The 27,710-nt window shown below is 41.8% G+C and overlaps 2 long non-coding RNA genes across 7 annotated transcripts in view; one reads left to right on the forward strand and one right to left on the reverse strand.

Moving 5' to 3' along the window:
- Positions 1-3,038: 3,038 nt before the first annotated feature.
- On the reverse strand, positions 3,039-8,826 carry LOC146403380 (uncharacterized). Its single transcript, XR_014803752.1, has 2 exons — positions 8,293-8,826; positions 3,039-7,954 (listed from the first exon to the last, which is right to left on the reverse strand). It is a non-coding gene; the product is annotated as an uncharacterized LOC146403380 (long non-coding RNA).
- LOC146403381 (uncharacterized) overlaps positions 8,499-27,710 on the forward strand; it is a 479,111-nt gene continuing 459,899 nt past the window's right edge. For 4 of the 6 annotated variants that reach the window (XR_014803745.1, XR_014803744.1, XR_014803743.1 and 1 more), the window contains exon 1: positions 8,499-8,768. This is a non-coding gene — a long non-coding RNA (uncharacterized LOC146403381). Of the gene's footprint in view, positions 8,769-9,011; positions 9,105-20,022; positions 20,185-27,710 lie in introns of those variants that run through there. The other 2 variants (XR_014803747.1, XR_014803750.1) reach the window with 2 other exon arrangements.

Below are 27,710 nucleotides of genomic sequence, written 5' to 3' on the forward strand. Positions count from 1 at the left end.
CGAGGAACTCAAGCATTCACTCAGTATATTACAAAGAGATCATTCCAGTTCCTGCATCAGTTACTGTACTTTTGCATATGACAGAAATTGAACTTAAACTAGCTGAAGCAAAGTAAAAGTCATGAAATCTGTTGGAAAGATAGTAGAGTGGATCAAAATGAGAAGAACTAAAAAAAGTGAACCATAGAGACTAGGGCGGCTCACAGGTTCCTTTCTTTCTTTTTTTCCTTCCTTCCTTCTTTCTCTTTTTCTTTCTCTCTTTCTTTTTGGCTTTTTAGTACTGCACCTGTGGCGTATGGAAGTTCCTAGGCTAGGGGTCAAATCAGAGCTGTAGCTGACAACCTACTCCACAGCCACAGCATTGTGGGATCCAAGCTGCATCTGTGACCTATACCACAGCTCACAGCAAAGCCGGACCCTTAACCCATTGAGAAAGGCCAGGGGTCAAACCTTCATCCTCATGGATACCAGTTGGGTTCGTTACCACTGAACCACAAGGGGAACTCCCTCTTGTCTCTTTTTGTTTTTCTATTTTGTTCCTTCAACTTGGTTGCCATCATAAACTTGGATTCATGGCTGAAAGCAGTTTTAGGACTTAAATTCTCACAAATGAGGCTTGAAGGGAAAAAGAGGGGGCTATTTTGCCTTGCTACCTCTGTCTCCAAAGAGGTGGAGCATGAAAGAATAGGACCATGTAACTAAAGCAGTGGGAAGACCTGCTCACATGGACAATGGAGAGCAATTTCCAGAAGATGAGAAAGGATGCTGGACCCAAAGAAAAATGTTTGCTTAGTAACTGTACTCAATTCCAAGTAGCAAAAGACAGCAAATTGTGGCATAAAAATAATGGCTTTGTCTCACATAATGAGAAAGTCATGAAGTCTTCGGAAACCTCCTAATAACTTCTAGAATCCAAACCACTTTCTTAATTTTTCTGAGCCACACTTAGTATGTACTTGTCACTCTTGGTCACAAAATGGATGCCCTAACCCCTAACATCATGCCTATATTCCAGGTCACTCCTGTCAGTGATGTGCTGTGAAACTTGGTTTGGGTTACCACTACATTGTTTTATTTAAGCCACATGAGCCGTGTCACCAGGGGTTGCAGCCTTGATGTTATATATAACATAAGCCAAGAAAGCTATGGTATCAGGAGAAGCATTTGAATTTGTATCAGAGTGAAAAAAAAAAGTTGTGTTTGTGTTTTTACTTGAGAGGAATCACACTGGAGGTGCTCTCAGTGGCATCAAGAGCAGCAGAAGATGGCCTCATGAGCCACCAGGTCCACATGAGTTTCCTGTTTCCTAGCAAGTAGATGGAGATGATGAGCCAGTGGGGAGTCAGACTGTCAGCTGTAGCTTCTTTTTGGCAGACTGGGATGCTGGGTCTAGGAGGCAAAGAGAGCCTTAATTGTTTCCCACCCCACCTCTTCCCCTTTTATTTGGCTTTTTAGGGCCACATCTGTAGCATCTTGAAGTTCCCAGGCTAGGGGACGAATCAGAGCTACAGCAGCCAGCCTATGCTATAGCCACAGCAATTCAGACATGAATTGAGATAGGTCTGTGATCTACACCACAGTTCATGGCAACACTGGATCCTTAACCCACTGGTTCCAACCCAGATCCTCATGGATACTCTGCTGAGCCACAATGGGAACTCCTCCCACCCCATCCTTAACACCTCCCCAGGTCTGAGGTGTTCTCCCTCCAAGGGCCAGGATTGTTGTTCTCCTTCCACAGCCATGAAATTTGTGTATTCATCCCAACAGTTTTAACTTCCCCTTTCTCTAATCACCCCAACTCAGATCTAGACCTTTTGTCTGGAAAGGTGAGGTGCACGTGAAACAGGGCATTTTCATCAAACTTACAGATCTCTGTTATGTCCACCGAAGAGGGCCAAGTGTGGCAGCTGGATGAACAAGACTAAAGTGAGTGGTCATTCTCCCAATGATCTAAGACCTCATCAATCCCAAGAGATATTCTGGGTGCTTGCCCTGGAATTAGGCTCAAATTTCCTATATCCACTTTTGTCTGGGTTACCATCCAAAGAGGGGACCAACCAGTATAGGCCAGGATTGCTGTTAGGGGAAGAAAGACTTCACATGCCTAGAAGAGAGGGTTAGATGCTGTGCATGCAGAGGGCTGGCAGGGAAGTGAGAAACACCGACCTCGGAGAATCCACCGCTTTTATGAAAACCAGTAAGTAAACTTACTCTTTATTTTGGAGGGAGACGTTATCTCACACCTCAAAGTTTTCTTGTTGTGAACACAAGCCTGAGAAATGGCCTGGGTAAAAGAGTGGTTTGGGCTTTCTTGGCCTACCTTGCATGACCTGTAGGAATATGAGAGACCCATGGAGAAGTGTCTCTCCCAATAGGATTATAAAAAACAATCCTCTGAAATTCATTACTGTCTTGATCTATCAGAAGTATTTCTTAACATTACTCAGTATCATTGAGAGGAAGGCCCTCTCCCCAAGAAAATTTTCTAGTCAGTCTTTTTTTTTTTTTCCTTTAAGTCTACACCTGTGGCATGTGGAAGTTCCTAGGCCAGGGATTGAGTTGGATCCGCAGCTGCGGGCCTACACCACAGCCACAGTAACACAGGATCTGAGCTGCATCTGCCACCTATACTGGCAATGCCAGATTCTTAACCTGCTGAGCGAGGCCAGGGATTGAACCTGCATCCTCGTGGAATCTATGTCAGGTTCTTAACCCTCTGAGTCACAACAGGAGCTCCATATTTATTCTTGATGTCAGGAATAATTGGTCTTCTCCCTAACAATTGTAAATATGGAAATGGACGATTTTCTTCCTTCCTGGCTGCTGGAGAGGCTGAAGTGTGGCTTCAGTATGTGGCTCAATTCTAGCACCGTCTCTGGTACAAGGAGGTCACCAATAAACAGCCATTTTGAGCTTGTAAAACATTTTAGTTTAGAGTGCAGTAATTTACCATAGTCTCTTAAGAAATCAACCTACGAATTAAATTCTAAATTTGTTTATGTGTATTAGCATTAATGAGAAGTTGGAGTCCTAGATGACTTAGATTGAGATTTTATTTACTGGAATTCAAATACAAAGGACACTTTTTACTTTTTTGTGGGGGAGGGATGGGGACTCAGGTGTGCTGCAGTTTGATGTGGGATCTCAGTTCTCAGACCAGGGACCGAACCTGGGCTGCAGTGGTGAAAGCGCTGAATCCTAACCCCTAGACCACCGGGGAGTTCCCCAAAGAGTGTTGTTAAATGATGTTTTTTAACCACCCTCTTTCTTTTATGTGCTTTTGCCGAATTTTCATTTTGTTTCTTCTTTCATTTGACCACAATATTTCACATATTTTACGATGCTTTTGATAATACAATACCAAAAATCTGAAAGAAGTAACAGAAAAAAGAGAAATCATGAATTCATAGACCCAAATACCTAAAACTTAACGGGATTGAAGCTTGAAACATTATTGCCTTGCTTGATAAGTTGTTCTGTTACCAATTGTAAATCAGCAAAATATATCAACCATTACCCTTTTCCTTGTAAACCAAATCAGTGTATCTCATTGCATGTAAACTTTATATATTTTTGATATTAAGGTTACAGCAATAGAGAGCACAGACTATATTGTGAAAACCATACCTGAAAGAAATCTACATATTAAAAAAACCCAATTTTTACATGTTTAAATCCTCCCAGATTGTATACTCATTATTTAAAATTAAATAACAGGAGTCAAATTGAAAAACAGTAAAATTAAGAGATGAGATGTGGGAACTACAAGTTGTTTCACTTGAATAGAACCGATCTTATTCTCTCTGGTTTTTCTCCCAGGAAAGGAAAATTTAACAATCAGAATAATAAACACACTTCACTAAGAAGAGCAATGCAGTTGTGGCTTTGGTTCTGTAAAGTATCTGCGTTTTATACATTATTTCCCCTTTTCAAAAGTATGGCTGAAATAAAAAAGTTTCATCCTAAATACTTCCCAAAATGAAAAGGTTTAAAAAAATTAGAATTCACTTTTAAATGTATATGCCGCCTGCCTCACATTTCAGTCAACTTCTGCAACAAAACCAGTGTTGGCAGTTTTACCAACTGTCTTTAACCAGTTGGGGCTGGCTCTCAGTTAATATAGTACTACTGATCCTTAATTCGTAGAACCACAGGGGAATGTTTAAATAAAAGAACACTCGATTTCATAGTAGTTTTTAAATGAAAACATATGTATCTGTAATAGGGCTTTAAAAGTTTTTTTCAGTAAGAACTTAATGTGTGGCATCTGTTAGGTATAGGGTATCTTTTCCAGCTTTTCTGAGGAAGCACATTAGGCCAGTAGAGTTAAGGGTTTAGATGTCAGTAACTCAGGAGTTAGCAGCATGAAGCGCGCCTAAGGAAAGAAGATTGTTGTCAGTGATTTTTCCTTCCACAGATAACCCCTTATTGGGAGAGAGGAGAAGAAGATCTCACAGTATTTTCTCAAAGCTGATTGATGTGGAGAAGCTCCCTTTTAAAATTTGATGTGCATATTGTGTTTGCTGAGACAGGTGAAAACAGGCATGGCATAAACCACTCATATATTGGGGATTCTTATCAAATATTTTAAGGTTCCTTTGAGCAGTGTCAGTGTTTGAGTCCACAGTTGTTAAATTTAAATCACCATTTTACAACATATTTTTGTTACTCCTTGATGGAGTAAGGGTTGACGAACAACCCTGACTTAAAAAAAATAGTAAAAATGGATAATTCAGACCCATTTAGATGACATGACATATTTGGTTTCTTGGATCCTCTAAATTTCCCTCTACTTCTCTGGTCACAGGTTTTTGTATTTATTAGTATCCTTCACTATCTTCTTTAGGATTCCCAAGTACTCTCTCTCTCTCTGCTCTTTTTAACATATATGACCAAATAAATCTAAAATGAACTTTGTGACAATTATCTAGGGTCAAATATTGTTCACTCCTAAAATGTATTTACGAGCATTTCCCCCCAAGGCCTCCAAATAGGTTGGAGGGCTTGAGATTGCCTCAAAAATTTTTAGAGACTCTTCCATACCTTGGCAAATGTAAAGACCTCTCCTAACAATAATGTTTCTAGTGCCTCCGGAGGGAATTAGAATATGAGGAAGCAACAAATCTCAGTTGATATGGCTTAATTCCTCCCTCCCAATTTTGAGAGTTATATCTACGTAGTTGTCCCTTGGTGATCCACAGGGGATTAGTTCCAGGACCTGCCCTGACACTAAAATCCCCGGATTCGCAAATCCCAGGGTCTACCTTCCCCATCCAGCGATTCCACCAACTGCAGATTCAGCTGAGTGAGAATGGAATAGTACTGGAATTTATTGGAAAAAATGGAATTTATTGGAAAAAAACCTGTGTATAAGTAGACCTATGCAGTTCCACCCCATGCTAATCAAGGAAAAACCATAGCATGTCCATGAGTATATGTGTATATGTACTTTTAATGTATACACAACTGAACACACACACATATATGTATATGCTATAGCACTTTGATTTGAGTCCAGGCTCCATCATCTGCTGATTGTGTAACCTTGGACAAATTATAAAACCTCTCTGTGCTTCAGTTTTCTAATCTGTAAAATGATAAAAGTATGTACCTCATAGGGTGGTTGTGAGGATTAACTGAGTTTATACATGTAAAGCATTTAGAACAATGCTTATAAAATTATATAGATTCAAAAACTTTAGCTATTGATGTTATGATATACATAATATGGATATATGCACATGTATGTATAATATACATTGCTTAGCCTATAAAATAAAACCACTTTATATATATTGCTAAATATCTTTTACATTTAATATATATGGATACTCCTTTATATGGCACATTTAGGTTTTTTTCTTTTTGAAATTTCACAATCATCTAATAACCAACATGAATGAGAATAACAATACAGTTCATGTCTGGACTGTACATAGTGTAAATTTGGTATTTTAAATGGACGCATTTCATGAAATGATATTTCTCACCAAAAACTGCCCCTAATATAAAGTGTAAGTGCATTATGATGAAGCTTAAAGCCAGAGCAGTCTGGATTGGCATCCTGGCACAACCACTTAGAAGCTGTATGATTTTGGGCAAGTCACGTAACCTTTCCGAGCTTTAGTTTTCTCATCTGCAAAACAGGGATGTAACATTTCTTACAAGTTTGTGGTAAGAAGTAGAGACAAAATACATGAAAAAAAGCACTTGGCCAAGAGCCTAGGACATAGTAAATGCTTGATAAATGGAAACACTGATCTTTCATGTGTTAGCCCTGCCTCAAATACGGGTATTTTTTTTAAAAGCCTAACACAAACAAACATTTCACTGGAGGTTTTTGATCAGCTATGCTGTTGCTATATAATGATCATGGGTTAGTCTTAAGGCCATGTGGTTTCAATAATCATAAATGGTTGGAAGTTCTGCTGCCCGTAGGAGCAAAAAAGAAGAGGTTGGTGTAATTCAAGTTTCACCAATATCTCACTAGGCAGCTTGTGACAGTCCCTTCTTCCCTCTGCCCAGCTCTCTTCTCCTGCAAGTAGGAAGCCTCCGTTCTTACACTGAAGAAGCAGTACAGGCTGAAACCCTGAGAAGGCAGCACTGCTCTGTCTGGTGGGGTTAGGGCACCCAGGCATGCTTGTCACCCACTGGCTGGAGAGCTAGAGGAAAAGGACTCACTCTTTCCCTTAATTTTCACTGACTGTGGGCTGAGAGGAAGAGGAAGTTCACAGTAAACTGTCAAAAATTACTTCTTTTCATATAACTGGTAGCGAGAGGCTTTTTTTTTTTTTTTTTTTTTTGCAGTTGGCCTGATTTGCTTCTTTTACATTATATAAGGACCTTCATACTAAGAGCTGTGAAAAGCAACTACATATGTGTTATGAGGATAAATCATGTAATATATGCCAAGAACTCTTTAGCATAAAAATTACACTTAAATTCAAGGTACAGCACAATTATTGATGCATTCTTAGGTATTCTTATATTCTTATTATGCAAGTGGCTCAGACTTGAAGCTTGCTTGCATGCATAGGAAATGTTAGGAAAGGTAACATATAGGCAAGACGTTTCATGCACACATGAAGGGAATTTTTTCACACAGTTGGTGAGGCCACATTGATCCAGCAATTTGAATATTATTATTATCCGTGATCTCGCTCATTAAATACTTAAGAAAACTTAACTGTTTAAGGATACACATTTAGAATGCTATATCTAGAGCTATATCCAAGTTGGCAAATGATTACACCGCTTATAAATTCTAGGCAGATGATAATTTAGAGTCCCCATGAAAGCCTTGAGTTTATTTGATTGTTCTCTTAATTACTGGGCTCTATGCTATCAAATATTTGTGGAAGAGTAAGCTTTTCTTTGTGGGAGTGGATAATAACTGTGCTTACACTTTGAAATTTTTGCCTTGAGTTATTAGGATTTGCATTTCTCACTTTTGTTCCAAGGAAAGGTGTTTAGCCATTTTTAGAAAGCAGGTACCAAATAATCAATCGTCAAACACCCCAGAAAGTTTCCGCCCTAGACAAGTGCAAAATCTCAGGTATTAGCAATCCACCTCCAGAGACAAATCGACAAAAGGTGAAAGGGGGTGGGGGGAAAAAGGATGTATCACATTTCTAGATGAATATATCGTCATTGGTATGTGATGGCGTGCATTGAGGAACTCTATTTGCTTGCTAGCTGCCGTTTAGAAATCCAGCTAGAAAAAGTCTGCGAGAGGTCGCCAAGAGGCAAGCCCCAAGTCTTCCTCCCATGCTCCTTCAGTGCCTTGCTCTTCCCGGCGCGTCAAGAATAAACAGACTGGTCATTGATCTCGGGTGGTGTTGTTGCACTCTGGGAAATGCTGGGGGTGCCGAGAGACGCGGCTCAGTCAATGGATGCGCGCCTGAAGAAGATCGCCGAGATGGGGGCAGAGAACATGCAAATCAGCATCATGCTGGAGAAGCCAACAGCGACAAAAAGAAACGTGTTGCTCGTATTGTGTCTTACTCCCCTTCTCCGTCACCCTCCTCCAGACCCGTTGCCTCCCTCGAGGCATCTCCCTCCCTCTCTGTCCCTTTCTGGAAGACCAGATCTAGGAAGATCCGTGAGGACTCCCCCGCTCCTCCACCCTAGTTTGGAGATTTAATAGGATCCCTCTTCCCCCCACCCCCGGCGAACCGGCAGCTGTTTTAAGTCAAGGAAAGTCAGATTGGTAGAGATAAGCGCCGGAGCAGCCCGGGAGCTGTCAGAGCACACACAAATCAGCCCCACAGCTTCTGCTCTGAGCATTACCTACGGAGTTTCTTCCAGAGGTGATGCAACTCCGAGGGTCTTGCTCTATCCTTCCAGCGCGGACTCTAGTGTCGCAGAACAAGGAGTCGAAGCCTAGCACCGACCCGTTTTAGACCCCTAAACATCATTCCCCGGTTCTTGGGCACTGGGATTTTTGGCTTCGGCCACACAAAACAAAAACCAGTTCAACCACCCCGGAGGCTGCGATGAGAGCGCCTCAAAACTTTTCTGCCCCCTACCCGCCAAGGAGTAGGTGGGTGCAAAGTGCCGGTGGCGGGGGCCTGCGGGCGCAGAGCCGCTCTCGGGGAGGCAGTGGTCGCTTTAAAAACCAACGTCTCGAAGCTCCCAGCCTCGGCGCTGGGCGGACGGCGGCTCTCCTCCCAGAAGGTTCCGCGGACTTCCGCAGACCCCCACGCGCGCTCTCCGCGCCGGCTTTACCGTGTGCAAACGGGGGTGGGCGACACGAAAGGGCCCAGGTAATGGTTACAGGACAGCCGGCGAGGTTCCAGCGCAGGGAAGAAGTTGACAAAGGGGACTTGACTAAACATGAATGCGTATTTATAGACGCGAGCTCCACCGAGATCTAGAGATATCCCCCTCTCCCAGCCTCCTTCCCCTCCTGCCATTTCTTTTTATCGCTCATTTAAATGGAGGGCAGATTTTTTTTTTTTTTAAACATTCCTGCACGGTGTGGGTCATCGCCGCGTTATTTACAATCTAGTTACTCTGCAGCAGACGGGGACGCAAACTCTGGGGCGCCTTCCCTTCGGATGGACAGAGAGTGCGGCCGGGCGGCGAGCGGCAGGAAGGAGGTCAGGGTGGGTTTGCGGGAGCCCGGGGGCGACCTGGAGGGAGCGCGAGCCCCCGGCGCCGCCCCCGCGCGCGCCCCCGCCCCCGCCGCACCCCCCGGGGCGGGCGCCGGGCCGCGCTGACCGGCGGCGGGTGCGCTGCCCTCGCCTCCCCCATTGTTCCGACTGTCTTTTTGCCTTTTGTTATTTGCACTCGCATTGTGTTGTTTGTCTCCGAAGCCGCCTCATGACCAGCAAAGGGATTTCACCTCGTCCTTGAGAGCTACACGGGGAGCGCGAGCGAGCGACGGGGGGGAGAGGGACGCGCGCGCGCGCGCGCACACACACACACACACACACACACACGGACACACACAGACACAGAGACACACATACACACACAGTGAAAAAGGCGAGCCACCAAAACCCATCTCCAGTCTCCTCCCGGGGGCCCCCGGCCCGCCGCTGTGCCACTTTGCATCCCACGCCGGAGGAGACGTTGAGGAGAGCCGGTAAGGTGCGTGAATCGCTGCGTTTTAACTTTGTTGTTGGTCCCGACGTGGTTGTGGGCAGCCCTCCAAGGCGCAGAGCTCCCCTCTGCCGCTCGCCTTGCCCGCCACTCCGCACTCGTTCGCCGCTCCAGCTGGAGAGCCGGCGGAGGAGGGAGGGGGCCGCCGCCGGAGTTTCCTCAAGTACAGAGGGAGGGGGACGGGGTGGGGGCGCGGGGAGGCGGGAGACGGTTGGAGGCTGGCGGCGGCCCTGTCACCCTCGGGGGGCGGCCGACCGCGGGGACCCCGGAGTGCGGGCTTGGCCCCGGTTCAGGAAATGGGATAACTTTATATTTTGCTTGGGGAGCCTGCGTGCTGTCGCCGGTATTGTTTTTGCAAGTGGTGGCGGCGGAGGTGGTGAGGAGCAGGGAGGGCAGGAGCGCAGGGAAAATCCTGGGCTCGTCCGGGCATCTCGGCCGACGCCCCTCAAAGTTGGACCGGGGTCCTGACCCTTCCTAGGACTGCAGGGCGACCCCCGGCCCAGCCCGTAACCTGTGCGCTCCCCCTTTACATGTTTTTGTTTCGCTTTCTGCCATTCCTTCCCCCCCCCATTCCTCCTCCCTCTTCACCCCCCCCCCGGGGGATTTCGGAAACGAGTTTCATCCTTCAGGATTTTAGAGATTTCAGAGACCGGAAGCTTTAATTTTTAATTGCAAGTACTTTCCCCCCACCTTGCGCCCGTGTACCAACTGGAGACCGCTCACGTGTTGTGTCACTTTAAGCGCGGCTTTGGGAAATCTCGCCTGCACTTTTGGGGCTGCAGTAAAAAGCCAGGAAAAGAGGTTATAGGAGTTGAAATCAAATTGGATTTGGAAATGTTTGCATTTGATAGCAGCAGTTTGTTGAGTATTGATCTGCTGGCATCGATGCACACGAAGCACTGTTTACATATTTTAATAGTAATTTTCCTTACACGTTGCAAAGCGAATCTGTTAATAAATAGATTGACCCTGGTGAATATCTGAAGACATTGGTCTCTGTGACTAAATTCAGTGTGGTGAGTGGGAATTCATTTTGATGCCTTCCCTTCACAGCTAAAGTGGGTAAAAAATGAAGAATTATGTGAATATGCAGACCTGTATTTTCAGTGTCAGCCAACCCAGGCACTCTGGGTACAGCTGTACTTCTTGAGAAAAGTTTAAGGATTTGTTCTAACTCAGTTGAGATCCTCACAATATCCAGATATCCAACGTAGTTTGTCTAGAAAGGCATGAGCCGATTTCCCCAGAGACTCCCTTCAGGCCCAGCACAGTTCTTTAGTCAAGGGCAAGACCAAGGGAAATCTGTGGGATTTGGGGTAATAAATGTGGGAATCTGCAGAGGGACTAGACAGAGTGATTTGTTTCCTTGCTGTTCATAAATAATGGCCCCTAGTATCCTTAAAAAAAAAAAAAAAAAAAGCCACACAAACAAAACAGGCCAATCAAGTAGGCGCGTGGGAGATTTGTAGGCAATGGACATTTCAATCAGAAAAACCAGAGCAGAGTTTTTTTGATCAGGATTACAGGAGTGAGGCTCGATTGCCAAGAGTGATTAGGTTAAGGGCCAGATGGTTTTAAAGTATACGGAAATGTTTTTTAAGTTTGACTTTTATAGCATTTAAAAGGAGGACGATTTCTTAGAGTCTTTACAGAACTGCTAAATTTTGATCTGTCTAATTTTGAAGGAATTCAGCTGTGCATGAACTGCTATTAACTCTGATAGGGAAGGAATCTGGTTTCAAATGCAGATACATGGGACAGAGTTTCTGGGGGTGCTTCTTCCTGATTTAAATATAGCTCTGAGGCTGAAGCCTAGATAAATTCAGCCACAATGATTTAAAATCCTAAGTACTTACACTGAAAGTTCTTTTAGGCATTGTGTAAAGTTCTCCTGCCGATTATGTCATCAACTGTTTAGTCCTCAGAAGTATACAAGATAAAAATCATAAGCATCACTTAAAACTGATGCAACACAGCATCAGTTAAATCCTGAAACTGGTAGGCATTGCTTTTGTTTGCCTAAAAGGTAGATCTTTCATCACATGAGTTGTTTAAAAACATTTAATTGTGGGGGTGGGAAGGGATGTGCATAATTATTTAGTTATTTGTGTTAATTATATAGTGGCATACTCGCTTGAAATTCTTTCTTTTTTTTCCTTTCTTTCCAGTGGTCTTCTAACAACCTTGTACATGAAGAATAACAGAGTTTTTGTTTGCTTGTGGGTTTTAAAAACTCTCTTTTTATAGCCTTTTGGATTGGGCAATATCGAACCAATCTGACATAGACTTAAAAGAGTACTCAATACAGGAAAGGAGAGCTTCAACTCTTATCACAGAAAGCCTGTATTTTGTCATTGAGATTAAACAGTTCTGGTTGAATGGCATACAGGATTCAAAACTCAAATTTGGTAAATAACCAGGCATTTGAGATCCAGTGGTTATTTCAAGTTAACCTATGTGTAAATGCACAACATCCTGTTTAGACTGGCACATGGTTTTGTAAAAGAAAAAAATGAATATACGATTATAAAGATGTTATCTGTGGAGTGTACAGAATAAATAGTAAATAGCAAAAGAGTGCTGTTTATACTCAGGTGTAGCTTCTTTTTCTTTGTCCTTTTTGGGGGTAAGGCACAAGCTATAGAGAGAGTTTAAAACCTCATTTTCCAATTAAAAGAATGAATTTGAGTGGAGAATTTTTCTCTTATAAAGCAAATAAAAATATGATATAACGATTAAAAGAATATACTGTCTTCTTGAAATAGCTCTATCCCTTTATTGAGTGATAGGCAATCAATGTTTTGAAGGTATGTGCAGATTATATAAAAAATATAATGTGCAAGATATGGTAAAACTTGTTTTTATAAATCTTCTAAAATACACTGAGTTTCAACTTAGAGTTCTAGTGGTGAATACTGTTTAGCTTTCTAGCAGGTAAAAGTGTTTAGATGTTTGATTGGCATAACATGGATGATTCACTCAATATCTGATCACCTCCAGTGGTAGAGAATGCTATAATTAGAGTTTTGAGAGTAGCTTGGAAAACTTATTTGTCTGGGCCTGAAATCAGTGCATTCCCTCACACACTTGTCACAGGTTTTCAGCCTGAGAAATGTAGATTTATTTTAAAGGCGAGGAAAGTCCTTGGCTGGTTCAAATAAACTACATCCTCGACTTAGATTTGTAGATAGTTAATAAAATAAAAGTCCAATTTTGTTCCAAACATTGTTTTAAAACACCCATTTGTAAATTGTCTGCATTTGGTTTTCATATGTTAATGATTTGGGATCTGAAACTTCTTTCAGAAAGGCATTTTGGTTTATCTTAAAAAACACCACACAAAACTGTCTAAACAACTCTGTAAATAAACTGTTCCAAATGCCTCAATTTGATGAATGAATTAAAGAATTATAGTTCTTATCCAATTATGATCAGTCTTGTTATTCCATTTCCCATTTGAGGGTCCTTAGGGAGTGGGGATAGTAAATGAGAGTGGGGTCTTTGTTATTTTCCATGTATAATATAACATAAATTATCACTCATACGTGACGTTTAGGAGAAGGATTTTAGATACAGAAATGTTATTTAATGGTCTTCAGTTAAACCAACAGTTCATTTGCATATGAAGTTGCTCTTAACAGAAGAGTAAAATGAAGTTTCTAAGAATATGAAGCAAGGATCTAACCTTTGGCTTAAAAATAATGAATTTTTATATTTAAAGGGGGAAAAATGGAGCACTTATGCCTTAGAAGCAAGGCAGACACTCAGGTGCTTTTAGTCACTTTCAGCTGGGCCATACTGGGACATTTCTATGGCACTTTTAAAAATAAACTTTGCTATCTTCAGTGTTCTTGTTTATTAAGAAAAGGGGAATATACTTTTTGGTTTGTTTCCTCCAAACTTCTACCCCTTTATCTGCCTATATGGGTGCCTTTGAATGCTCTCCTAGTCAGGGGCCTGAACTTTAGCATGGGCCCTTGGTAATAGCCCAGGGTGCTTTAATGGACTTTCCTGCATTTCTGCCCCATTTGCCCAATTTAACCTCTGGCTCATAAAGTAATGAATTCAAAGGTGGTAATAGCTCATTATGGTTTAATTCTCTAACTGAATGCTATTATTATTCTTATTCTTATTCTTATTACAGTTTATTATGACCATCTAATTCCTTAGAGAAAGAAGTGGAGTATCAGGTGAAACTGCCAGGAAGAAATACTTATAAACATAGGGATTTCTTGTTGTACCACTCAAATCATACCTTATAGGACAGTAATTGCTTTTGAGTAAGGATGATATTCAGTGGGGTCAGCATATTGATAAAATTAGGGGTGAAATGAATGTATTTAAAGAATACATGCAATCACCACCCTTTAAATACTGAGCCTTAGAAAATCCCCCAAAACACCCTGGAAAAAAAGCATCTTCAGGAAGTGGCAGCCGTGGAGGTGGTGGTGGTATTGAATTCTACAGGTAGAGGTCCATTCATTATTGCTGAAAGTTCATTAAAAAACTCACCTGATCATATTTTTGATGCTCAGTTACTTGCCATTCATTTACTTCATGGTGATATGCTACCCCATGTCCAAAGGGGACAAATAGTGCTGCCATTACAGGGATGACCCCCAGTTGGCATTCCCCAGAAGCTTAGGCAATGCCTTATCACTGCAGCACCAATTAAAGTCTTGGAGGTGGGCAATTCCGTAGGGAACCAGGATGTAAAAGAAGCTATCCCACTACCTTTTGGAACTTTTCAGTTAGGTCTATTTATAATTCTTCCAAGACTTCACTTGGAGTTTTGAACATTCAGTTCTTTGCCCCTTATGCTAACCTCTAAAGCTGGAGCTTGTAGTCCTTTTTCTTGTAGGGATATTGCATGGATTATGCTAGATATTGTATATCAGATTCCTAGCGTAGGTTCTCTCATGAGCTAGATGCTCAGTAAATGTTAGCTACACTCTTCTTTCCCTTCTGTCACATCTTCATTTTGATCATTAATAATGTCTGAAGCTTCATTTTGTACTTTCTTTGAACCTATTTGAATCCAAGGAGAAGAATATATCGCTTTCCTGAGGCTGAGATCAACACTTTAAAATCATGATTCAGTTAACATCTATTTATGATCTCTGACAACGTGGTTTTATTAAGAGGCTGTATTTTGTGCAAGTGTGAATTCTAGCTTTTATTCATATAAATGTTCCTTCAGTGATTTTATCCTACATGTTAGGTAAAGGCAAACAAAACTTTGGGATCTAGCTATAGAGCTTTTGTTATCATTTTTGATTTCTTATTACAGGTATCAACTAGTGAAAATTTATTGTGATTTTTAATCCATTGAGAGTCATCTGCCTCTGGGTTATATTAAGTTTAGCACAGGTGGAGAGAGAGAAATTTCACTTGGAAAAAGAAGTAAGTCTAACTGCAGTATTTTGCTCTATAAAGTCAACAGTTCCTTCAAAGAGAATCTCCTAGTTTCAACTGGGTACAAGGAGAAAGGCACAAAGTATCATTGCCTGTTTGAAGAGAGAATGTATAGTAACATGGAGAAATTAGTGCTTGTTTTCTTTACCAGTTATTCAGAGACTTTCTCTGTCAGTACAGCTGACCAAAGATAAAGGAAAGGCTTTTTAAAAAAGCATATGTCTTGATGATTGCATTAATTTGGGTCCCTCTAGAGGCAGACGCCAAATGGGATTAGATATGTAAGAAGTTTTTGGAGGGGATGGTGGCAGGAGAAGGCTGGTTTTTCAGCTGTGAACCAGATTTGACACTTTTGCAAGGAGGGAGGGAAGGAAGGAGGATTGAGTAGGAAGAAGCTTGATGGTAGTACAGTCTGAGAAAGGTTTGACTAGGTGGATGAGAGCCAGCCATTGGAGGACTGCTCTGTCTTAAAGGAATAGCCTACATCTACGTACCCCCACTGGTCTCAGTACTTGGCTTTTGGCTTGGAGCAGCCTGGTGGAAGCAGGGCCTTGGAGCACAAATGCTACGAGAGACAGAGAAGGGCAGCAGGTGGGGGCACTGAGTCCTCTGTATTCTGGCCACAGGCGATCTGAGTGGTGTAGTGCTGGTGTGGAAGTATAGCCCAGAGCACTCGCTCTGGTTGGATGGGCCTGTCACTAAGAAAAAGACCTAGCGGTTTCTTAAGATGCTTTATTTTTCTCCATTGGAAAATCAGCATAATGATAGCATCACCTCACAGAGTGCTAGTCAAGATTAAGTGAGGTTATATGAGATTATGTACAAATCCGTAGTACTATGCCTGGCACAGAGGAAATGCTCAACATATATAGTTCTCTCTTTTTAATGTTCTCATAAAATGCACCTGAGAGGTATAGCTGAATTGTGTCAGGGGATTGTAAGTATATATTTAAACAATAGGTATTTCATGTAATTCGAAGGTATTTTTTATGCAAGCAGACATCCTTAATGTTTGCCTTTTCGAAATAGCTCAGTTTAGTTCTCAGTTTAGTCCTTATTTTTTAATCAGGCTGTAAACCATGCAATAGACCAGCCGACTTGACCATCTTCAGGTAATTTACCCTAAAGTGTGAGGTAGACAGAACACTCTTCATTTCCTTACCCCTCCAGGCCTCCGATTCAGTTGAGAAGCAACTTGCACTATAAGTCTGCATTTTATCTTGAGCCTCAAACACCTTGCAAGTCTTTGCTCCCCAATGTTACTGTTCCTAAACCAACTTGCCGTGCGCCACAAAGCACTGAACTCAAGTGGCCCTCAGCGCGAGCTCCTGCTGTGATGAGTCACAGAGCCACCAGCACTTTGTTGCGTTAGATTTGATCACTGCCATGAGCAGTCCTTCGATTGTCGGCTAAGAGACCCTTCAGGGAGTTGTCCCTTAATAGAAAGTCTCTTTTCTTCCCTCCTGTTGTAACTTTAAATTAAAAGAAACTGTAGAGGAGCTGGTGGCCTTGCAGCAGTTCATTCTTCTACCCACTGGGAGAACAACATCTGAGAAAAGACGTTATTGGACTGAGAATTGAGTTGTTGCTTTTTTTTTTTGGGCCAGCATCGGGGGTGGGACACTTGTGAGGGAGATTGGAGACTGGCTGTCAGTAATATTGGGGAGGGGGATCCTTCTGCATGTTAGGGAGCATTTTGGGGATGGAAGACATTGACTTAGCATGTTGGGATACATGAGGCCCCTGGTACTTTGACCCTGATTTTTAGGTGGTTCTGTGTGTTGTACTGTGGGAACCTGGCAAGGGTTCAACTTCAGAATCCAAGGAGGATGAGAGGCAGGAAGAGAGAGCTAATTTTTGACACATTCCTCGGATAAGTGCCCCCTCTAGGGAATCTGTACCCAGGATAAGGACTGCTTATTGTGAGGCTTTTGGCATAGTTTTCCCCAAATAGTGGGTGCTAGTTGCTTCAGTGTCACTAGTTTAAAAGGTTGACAGACTTGACATTTGGAGAGGCTCTTTGCTGAGCCAGCTATGGTATCCCCTGTAGTTGCTGGTCCATCCCCATCCTGGGTTAGGGCCTGCTTTCAGATCGGATGTCTGCTAGGATCCCCTGGTGCACTTCATGGCTACTGAATGCTGAAGCCGGCTGAGGTTTGCATGTGAGTTCTTGTGATGCTTGGTGTTACTACATGGTGTTGGCAGTCTCTCACGTGTATCTGGCACAGTCAGTCTCATTAATTTACTCTTGCACTGGGAACTGCTTTGGAACACACACATACCATTTCTTATAATTCTGTCCTGACTTTCCATTCTTTACTTTCTCAGTCTCATAGCCACTATATTTTTACTACAGGAGGCAGAATAGCAGTGCCTTTGCCATGTTAGATTGGGAAGTAAAGCGATAGTTTGAATGCACCCTAACCAACCAACCAAGCCAATCTCTTAAGTTTGTAAAGAAAGTTAATGGGTTTACTATTTATTTCTAGGGACTTCAGCCCCACAACACACCTCCCTTCCCACTTCATTGCTTATTTACTTAGTGTTTCTCTTCCCACAAAGTCTTTCTTCTCCTGGCACCATCACCACTCTGCATTGAGCTAATTTCACCAGAGCAAGTGAGAAGTGGAGGTCATGCCAAGTATACTACTGCCCGATTTGGAAGGGGTAGCCTCAGGTGACAAACATTTGGAAGGTAAGCTCCTTGAGGGCACTGTGCTGTATTTTTAGCACAATCACAATGCCTGGAACAGGGCAGCAACAGGATCAATGCTTGCTGAGCCAACTTGTCTTGCAAACCAAGCTTCATTCTGAGCCAGGCGGCCCTGCATGATGGGGAAATGGGGGAGCTAACCGTGGTTGAGCATCGACCATGTTCCAGGTACGTATTAGGTGCTTTACATGGATAATCCCACTTAATCCTCATAGCCCACAGATTAGGTGGCTATTATACCCTTTTCACAGATGGCCAAACTCCAAGCAGTCAGGTGCTTACTTATATTCCTCAGCTCATGAGCAGGAGAATCACTGCCTGGATTTTAGTCTTTTTGACTCAACCACCTGTATTCTTGCCAAAGTGCTGGTGTGGGGTTCCCATCCCTGAAATGGGAGCGCTAACCATACCGCAGGGATAGTTAGCAAAAGGTGGGAAGCGGTCACTGGAAGTGATGCCTGAGGTGTAATCTCTAAATGCCAGTTATTATTATCAAGGACCCACTGATCCATTTATTAACCCAGAGAGTATTGAACACACCGATAGATGTTGCTTAAGCCATACTTAACAGGAAGTATTTTCTGACTTGAAGCAGAGCTTTCTGAATACATAAAAAACTGACATCAAAGGAGTTTGTAGAACACTGTGTCTCAAAGGTGATCACCAGTCACCTAACTGAAAACCACCTGCCTGGGATGCTTTTGAAAAAAAAATCTACCTTTTTGGCCCCAACACAGACTTTGGGAACCCGAATCTCTGTGGTTGAAGCCCTGTAATTCTGAATTTTTAACAAGCATGACTAGTGATTCTTTTGTACATAAAATTTTAAGAGCCCGTGATAAAAATTCTTTTTATTGATTTCATTTGGTACTGAGTTATATAGATGGCATATGGAAGTAAAGTAAGATGCTCAAAGAGTAGTGGCAGTGCCAAGATAAAACACGAGTGATTGTTGGATTGCTCAAACGACTTTTTTTTGGTGATTTGGTTTTAGGAGTTTTGAAATAAAATTTAAAGAACCTAAGTAAATTTGAGTATATAGAATACTAGTGTGCTTAAGGTCAGGAGTGAGGGGACCTGACACAAAGTGGGTTGAGGTTGGTATGTGTGGGGGGCAGGGGAGGGTGGCAGTTATGTGCATTCCAGGCTTAGAAGGCTCTTTCTAATAGGACAGGTAGTTAAGTAAACTGAAGACCAGAAGTTGATTTATTTATTCAGTGCTGTACCCCAAATATTTAGAATGGTGTCTGGAACATAGTAGGGGCTTAGAGACCTTATCTTTTTTTGTCTTTTTGCCTTTTCTAGGGCCGCTCCCGCAGCATATGGAGGTTCCCAGGCTAGGGGTCAAATCGGAGCTATAGCCACCAGCCTACGCCAGAGCCACAGCAACGTGGGATCCAAGCCACATCTGTGACCTACACCACAGGTCACGGCAATGCCAGATCCTTAACCCACTGAGCAAGGCCAGGGATCGAACCCGCAAGCTCATGGTTCCTAATCGGATGTGTTAACCACTGTGCCACAATGGGAACTCCTACAGACCTTATCTTAATGAATGAACAAAAAACAGATGGAGTGAGAGCGTAATAGTGGGAAATAGATTAGGATAGTTTGATGATGATGATGACTGTGGTTATAAAGAGGTCGAGAAGGAGTATGCCAAAGAGGAATCCTAGTGGGGTAAGCCAAGGACGAGGTTGTAATTAGACTAATATGGGCCTTACAGGAGAGTGCTTCCATACAGACAAGCAAACAATGCAGAAACAAACCTGAGGTTTGTGTGGGATCAAATACAAGGCTGCTGTGTGTGTGTGTATTATCTTGGGAGCAGCAATTGCTATGTGAGGACAGGGACTAAGTTTGTTTTGTTCTCCATATGATCATAGTACTTGATAAATATTTATTGAATAAATGACTGGTTTTCCACATGGACTGGAAAAGAAAGCTTTTAAATGCTACAAAAACATCTTCTAAAAAGAGAACAGAAACTTTACAAATGCTAACCAATAGATGGGTGATCATGAAAATAGCAGATCTTCATAAAACTGCGAGTTCTTAGTCTATTTGGAGTTTAGTAGAACTGGCATCTGATTGTTTGCCTCTCACCAAGCAGTGCTTTGCTGTTCATGTCACTTTCATTTTATTGTGTCGAAAATCCACTGTGATGCCTAGCACAGTGCCTCCCCGATACTAGCTCTTGAATAAGTATTTGCTGAAGATTTCAATCTGTGACTGAAGAGTATTGACTAGAGGTGGGAGTAGGATGGGGTGGGAGGTATGAAACTGAAAGCAGACAGAAGAGAGAATTGCCTTCCTTCCTTCGCTTAGAATTCCCAGAGTGACCTGTGATCCAGCGCCCTTTAGGTAGGCAGATTTCCCACGTAACTCCAAGCTTGGTTATGGGAATCTTCAAAGGAAGAATGCTTGCTAAAGTAATGATTGCAAAGGTGAGTTCAGCATTGTTAGATGAGGCAACCATTCATTTGATCTGGAAAGTTAGGCTGGAAAATGTATTGGGGGGAAAATAGTAAAAAGTAATTCTATACCTAACAGGAATTTCAGTAGAAAAATGGCTCTAATTCAAGCGGTATAATGTTAACATCAATGCGCGTCTCGTGGCTCAAGCCCTGCGTAATGCTTTGGAAATAAAAGGAGATTGTGTAAAGAATTAGCAATACAAGGCATTTTTAAGTGCTTTATTGCAGAGGCCTGTGATACTCTGTGAAATCTATGCAGGCTTTTTCTCCCTGCTGTGCTTAATTTCAGAATCTGATGCTATTACCTATCCTTGGAGGAAAAAAAAAAACACAACACTCTCTGTTAACTCTTAAAAACCGAGTTTAACATTGCACTTGCTTTCAACATAATCTTTCTGATATTTCCCCGGGAAGAAAGAAGTGGTGTGTTTAGCCACCGAGGGTTTTCGCCTCCAGGTTTAGTATGGGATTGCTTCTAGGGGGCAGCATTAGAGAAAGAGGGCAAGTTGAAAATAAATGTGGAAAGCTTAAGTTTAGAAATGGCTCAAGCAGCTTGAAGAATAAGGTCCCTGAAAGAGTCGGGCAGAGATTATGTTTGGCAGGAATCCAGATCAGAAGCCAGAAAGGCAAATGTGTTGTAAAGAAGATCAGACAGAAGCCAGGACAGGAGTTAACTCTTTACAATGTAGGTGACTATCTTCATGTGACATGAAGACAGCCCCCACCCCCAAATAATTTCCATGGCATGTCATCACTATGTACCTTTGCCCTTGAAATAACAGTTAATGTTGATGGATAGTTTACTCTTGCCAGGCATTGTGCTAAGCAGTTTATTTTTATTTTTATTGATTCTTTTTCTTTTCTGGGGGGAGGGCGGGGAGTGTGCCCTCTGTATGTTGAAATTCCCAGGCCAGGCATTGAACCTGTACCACAGCAGCAACCCCAGCTACTGCAGTGACAACCCTGGATCCTTAACCCATTGTGCCACCAGGGAACTCCTATTTTTATTGATTTTTTTCCAGTAACTTTCTGATGTATCCTTATACAGATAAGGAAACTGAGCTGGCCCAAAGTAGTGTAGCTGGTATGTGGTGGAGCTGAGACTTTAACCCAGGATGTTCTGATTCTGAAGCTTGGGCTCGTACCCATTGTAATGTAGAAAGTATATTTTTTAAGTCTGGTTGAGTCATTTCTCAAAATGACACTTGTATTTTTCCCCTTCCTTTGTACGTGTCCTTCTGTCACTCTCTGTCAGTCACTTTTCAGCTTATTTTTGAACTTTTGCAAAGTTCCCCAAGGTAAGATCTCCTTTTATAATCTGCTCTGTTTACCACTGCTAGGACAGTCTTCCCAACGTGCTATTTAGATCATGTCACCCCTTTCTTAAACATTCTAAGTACCTGAATACTACACACACAGGGGACTCAGACCTTAAGTCTGGTTTTTAAGGGCCTTACCATTTTCTCCAAGTCTTCTACCTTTTCAGGCTTATATTCGAAACCTTCCTTTTGAGAACAGTTTGCTTCTGATCTGGATTCAGGATGAGCACAATCTCCCAGATGACTCTCAGACTGTCTGAGGCATGTCAGCCTTGTCAGCTCTTCTCCAAATGCTCATGCCAGGGGCGTTCCTTGGGCATCACATGAAAAGCCACTGCTTGCATCTGAATCTTGTCTGACTCAGGGCGTTCTTTTAGAGTTGTTTGCAGCTACTTTAAATGTCCTCATCATTTGACTTTCCTTGGATCCCAATTCACTTGATCGTGAATTTCAACTAACTTTGTTTTTTGTTTGTTTCTTTTTTTGCTTTGTCCCTTTGTTCATTTAGTAATCAGCAGATATTCGTTGAGCACGTATTGTGAACCAGGCACCCCATTAACTGCTTAGATTCTGTGATGTGTGGAATAGGCACATACTTGTCTACAAGGGTTTAAATTTTACTAAGGAAAATGAACTTTAATCAAATAATCACCTGCATTTATTTTTTATTTTTTGTCGTTTTGGGGCCACTCTTGTGGAAGTTCCCAGGCTAGGGGTCAAATTGGAGCAGCAGCTGCTGATCTGCACCACAGTCACGGCAATGCCAGATCCTTAACCCACCGAGTGAGGCCAGGGATCAAACCCTCATCCTCATGGATACTAGTTGTGTTCGTTGTTACCACTGAGACATTATGGAACATCCATCACTGAGATTTATGATTGCAAATTGTGGAACTGTATTTCACAAAAGTATATACAACATGTAGGAGAAGTATCTCTTGGCAGGATCATCAGAGGAGGCTGTCCTGAGGAAGTCACATTTGAAGAGTGGTTAATGAGGTAAAGAGGGCAAAAGAAAAGAACTTTTTGAGATATAGGAAGTAGCATGTGCAGGAGTTCCATAGAGAGAGAGAGAGAAGGATGTCTTCTTGGAATTAGAAGGTGAGCATGGCTGGGGCAGAGTGACTGGGAAATGGATACAGATGGGTCTGTGAAGGTAAGTCTTCATAATAAGGGTGGTATAGTTTTTAAGCAAGAGACTAATAAAATGTGTGCCTAGAGCATGTAGACCAAGTTGAAGAGCAGAAGGAATCCTTGGTAAGCCAGTAAGGTGGCTGTTGAAGTGATTCACTCAAGAGAAAGATGGTGGCTTGGATTTTGGTGCTGGAGGTTTAGAGATGGAGACTAGAAGAAAGGTTTCACAAACAAATACAGAGGGAAAATCGTCCCGTTTCAGGTGCTTTGTGACTGTCTTCCCAGTCTCCCTCTACCAACCTAATGGAATATTCCATTTGGTAATTACCCACTGTTTCCGTGTTTCATAGGTTTAGAAAAGAGATGCATAAATCTGCATCCATACATCTCCCACGGACTTTGCTGGGCTGGATCTGTACTGGCTTTAAGCCTTGCATTTTCAGGCAGAGAGTTTTGATACAAAACATACAGTGCCTCTTGTCTACATATATGTATTTGCTTTCACATTTGTTTTTTTTTTTGTCTTTTTGTCTTTTTGCCTTTTCTAGGGCCGGTCCCATGGCATATGGAGGTTCCCAGGCTAGGGGTCTAATTGGAGCTGTAGCCGCCGGCCTACACCAGAGCCACAGCAACGCGGGATCCGAGCCGCATCTGTGACCTACACCAGAGCTCACAGCAATGCCAGATCCTTAACCCACTGAGCAAGGTCAGGGATCAAACCCGCAACCTCATGGTTCCCAGTCGGGTTCGTTAACCACTGAGCCACAACAGGAACTCCTCACATTTCTTTACTTTCCTTTTATGTATATTATCCCATAGTATAGATTTCCTGAAACCATACCCATCCCTGAATTTCCAAATTAAATTTAGCTTTTTCACAGCATCCTCACAGAATATACTAACCGAGTATTCCTCCTTCTGATCAACCACTTTCAAGACTAAAACTATACGGTACTATGTATCATACCATATTGTAAGTATGTTATGAAAATGTCTTATCTTCTGTGAGATATTGTGAGTTTGTGCCTTGGAATGTGGATGCTGTAGTTCCATATTATACTCCTATTTTGGACAATCACTTATATCACTTACATGCTAAGTCATTTACTTTTTAACATGGTGATCTACTTAACCTCTCTCAGTCTGTGATTCCTCATCTGCAGGGTGGGATAATTATGCGTACTTCATAAAGCAGTTGTGCGGAGTCAATGAGAGAATGAGTACAAAGTACATAAAACAATCCTTGGCCATAATGAGCTCCATTATCCAATCACATTTTATGGCCATAAATGTTACTGCTTGAAATCAGAAACCTAGATCTTATTACTACTTTTGTCTCCTTGGACCTTAGCAGATATTTGTTGAGTTCAGATTTGAATTTAAATTTATGCATCATTTCTGCCAGGGGATACAAATATAAGTTAGGTAAGTCTTGGTTCTTGAATGTACAAACCTCTATTTGATAGGAGAAACTAGTAACAGACTGGTAATTATATGTCAGGGTGATAGGTGTAGTGATAAAGTATTTTGGGAACACAGAAGAGAAGTTGGGGAAGGTTTTCTAAGTGAATTGATGTAAGAGTTGATTACTTTATCAGTCGAATACATATTAATATAATGTGTGTACATCGTATAAAACTCAAAGCTGCATAATTAAACAGCACTCCTTTCTTACTGATGATCATGACTGCTCCATTCCTACTGCTACCAACTTTGTATTTCCAAATAAAATTTAGCTCCTTCCTTTTTTTTTTTTTTTTTTTTTTTAATGGCCACACTTGCAGCATATGGAAGTTTCTGGGTCAGGGATTGAGTCTGAGCCACAGCTGTGACTGGGGCCGCTGCCATCTGATTCTTGACCCCACCTATACTCCTTCCTTTTCTTATTTTTCAAAAAATGTTAGTTATTGGTTATTTGGCTTTGTTATACTACTCTTCTTCTACCCCTATTTCCTAAAATCATACATACTCCTTTTCCCTTTTCCCAATATAATTTCTTCGTTTTTAAAAGGTTAAATCAATTCAGTAAACACAGTTACTTTGACTCTGTTGTTTATCACTGAAAATATGATGTATTGATAACTTTTACTTTTTATACCACTCTTTGGTTTTCCTGGAGTTAATAATGGCTTATGTTCAAACCTGCAAGTTTTACCAGAAGTCCTCAATGTTTACTGGAATTTGAGTCAATCTTAAAAGGGGGGTGACGTATATAGGGTGGGCCTTGGAGACAGTCACCCCTGGTTGGAAGGACCATTTAATCACTGACATGATTCAGAATTAGTCTCAGAAGCCTTTTGACTTTTAATCCGTTATATTATGCTTCTTAAAATTTCTGAAGCCATTACACCCCTTTATTGCCTGCATTTGGGCGCACTTCTCCCACCAACCCGCCCTTGGTAAGGTTCTGAGTTAAGTAAGTAGGGCAGAGGATGGTATTCTGAGAAGGGAGGATGATATTCCAGGCAGACAGGACAACATAATCAGAAAGGCACGAAGGTGAGAGATAGCGTAGTGTGTTTGTGAAATTACAGCAAGTTTGGTGTTGGTAGATTATATAAAGTACATACTAGGAGCCAGCTGAGATGAGGCTGTGGGCAGATCAAGGTGATTTTTTTTAAATCATAGACCCATATGCCTTAAGTTTTGTCTTATAGGCCATGGGGAACCTCATGGTGTTGAGTAACATGGTCTGCTTGGCTCGTGAATGAACTAATGACACATTAGCTCCCAAATGGAAAACTGACTCAAGTCAACAGTGAGGGTGCTGTCTTTGCATATTTAGTGGCATGTTAATGCTTTAGGGGTACCCCATCAGTAAATTTTTTAAAGCACACACATGTTCATAATTTATATACATGTGTTTTACTTGAGCTAGTATTCAGGGCACAATAAACACCGAGAGCAAGCTTCAATTTAAGTGATAGTCAAAGTAACGGTGCTATTACATCAGAGTTCCCTGAAGACTAACTGATGTGTAAATTTTCATGCAGTGAGTTTACTGGGGTGGGTTTTGGGGAGAGCACATGTGAGGGGTTGAGAGAAGCAGAGTAGGCCCAAGGAGAAATGAATGTGATGCAGCTGAGACTTCAGCAAACCTTTGAGGAGCTCTGGAACTATATGATGGCTCCTCAGAGATGCCCTGTACTGAGGCAGGGCGGCCAAGCCTCTGTAGCCATTCACTGGCTGAATGTGGGCCACTCCTGGGGGGCAGGGGGAACTTTGGATGAGGGCAGTTCTTGAGAAGGGATGTAGATGTAGGTCTTTAGCAGCTAGCACTCTTGATAGCTGAAAAATGAGTGCTGCTAGGTTGCATACTATAGCATCCACTAAACACAATGTTCCTGAGATTTTCTCTCTCTCTTTTTTGAATTCTCATAGACTTTGTTTGAAGTACGGCTGACAAAGAGCTGGCAGTGGGTCTAAGAGATACAGTTATGCCATTTTCCCCCTGTGCACATTATTAGCATTACTAGTATTACGTGAAACCCCAAGCTTTTTTGTTTGTATTGCAGGAAATCTTTTTAAGCTGCTTGTCTGCTTTACAAGGTTTAATTTAGCTAAAAGTTAGACAGTATAGTCCATAAGCTACTTCCTCAAGCATATGAAAATTGTAATAGTCTGTGACAAAATGGTGAAACAAAGGAGAGAGAAGGGCATTAAGTCCTTCCTGTTGTGAAATGAAGGCCCCTGTGGAAATCTTTAAGTAGTTGGATTTAAAAAAAATGTGGATCATCTTGAGCTTCCAGCTTTAGACAAAATGTCTTTATGGAACAAGACCAAAGGAAATTTTTAATTGGTGATAGGACAGCTAATTGGACATAGACATATGGTGGTGGAGATGGTGTCTCTGTGTATCGATAAAGCAGGAAGAATTTTTGCCCAGTATATGGACTTTTGCAGGTCTAGGTTGTCCAGGTTCCCAGATGGGCATCTAAGTTAGTGCTCTCCTGACTTTTTGGATATGTACGTACACCATCAATACAAAGAGAATATTACTTTTGCAAACACCCAAAAATAGAAATTGAAAGACATGAGATACAGAGGGAATAAAGAATATTTATAGAATAAGAAGTATACGGAATTCCTGTCGTGGCTCAGTGGTTAACGAATCCGACTAGGAACCATGAGGTTGTGGGTTCGGTCCCTGGCCTTGCTCAGAGGGTTAAGGATCCGGCGTTGCCGTGAGCTGTAGTGTAGATCACAGATGTGGCTTGGATCCTGTGTTGTTGTGGCTCTGGCATAGGCTGGTGGCTACAGCTCCGATTTGACCCCTAGCCTGAGAACCTCCGTATGCCGCAGGAGCGGCCCAAGAAATGGCAAAAAGATAAAAAAAAAAAAAAGAAGTATAAATAGAAATTGTAATATTTTCTTTTAGTATGTCAATGGTTTGTTTTTTTTGTTTTTCCACCCACCTTGAAAACTTTTTGAGCTAAATTTCCAGAGCATAAGTTATACTAAACAGAGGAGAAAGGGTACTGACAACAAACTTTGGTAATTATGGATTTGACCTATGCAACTATTTAAATGAGATGGTATAAACTACAGGTGTTAAAAATAAATAAGGCTTTATAGCACAATTGTGATACTTTAAGCTATTTTAAGAATCATGAGCAGAATGTGTGTATATGTGTGTGTTTGTGCACACATGTGTATGTCTGTTTGTGTATTTGTACTATCTAGGGTCATAATGACTTAGCATTTCCTCTTGTTTAGCAATTCCTCATAACTAACCAAAAGGTTGGGGCCACACTGACACCATTACCCCTCTGTATATCTGGCTCTAATTTATGAGCCGTTTCCTGCTTTATATTCCAGAATGCTTTTGAATGTTCTCTCACTGCTTATTTTTCCTCTGATTCATAAACTTATAAATCAGTTACATTGAATAATTAAAAGATATTTTTATTTGCGTCATCTCAGCAATAGAGGGCCTGAAAATACAAAACCTTTCATAATTGTAGTAAGTTCCTTCATGTCCTTTTGGAATTTTAAATGATTATAAGCATTTTTTTTTTTATGGCAAAACTCATCTGTGTTTTA

This window comes from Sus scrofa, chromosome 5 (genome assembly GCF_054392235.1).
Source record: "Sus scrofa isolate SSC_HxYL_T2T_F1_AM1 chromosome 5, Sscrofa_HxYL_maternal_Yorkshire_Landrace_v2.0, whole genome shotgun sequence".
NCBI lineage: Eukaryota > Metazoa > Chordata > Mammalia > Artiodactyla > Suidae > Sus > Sus scrofa.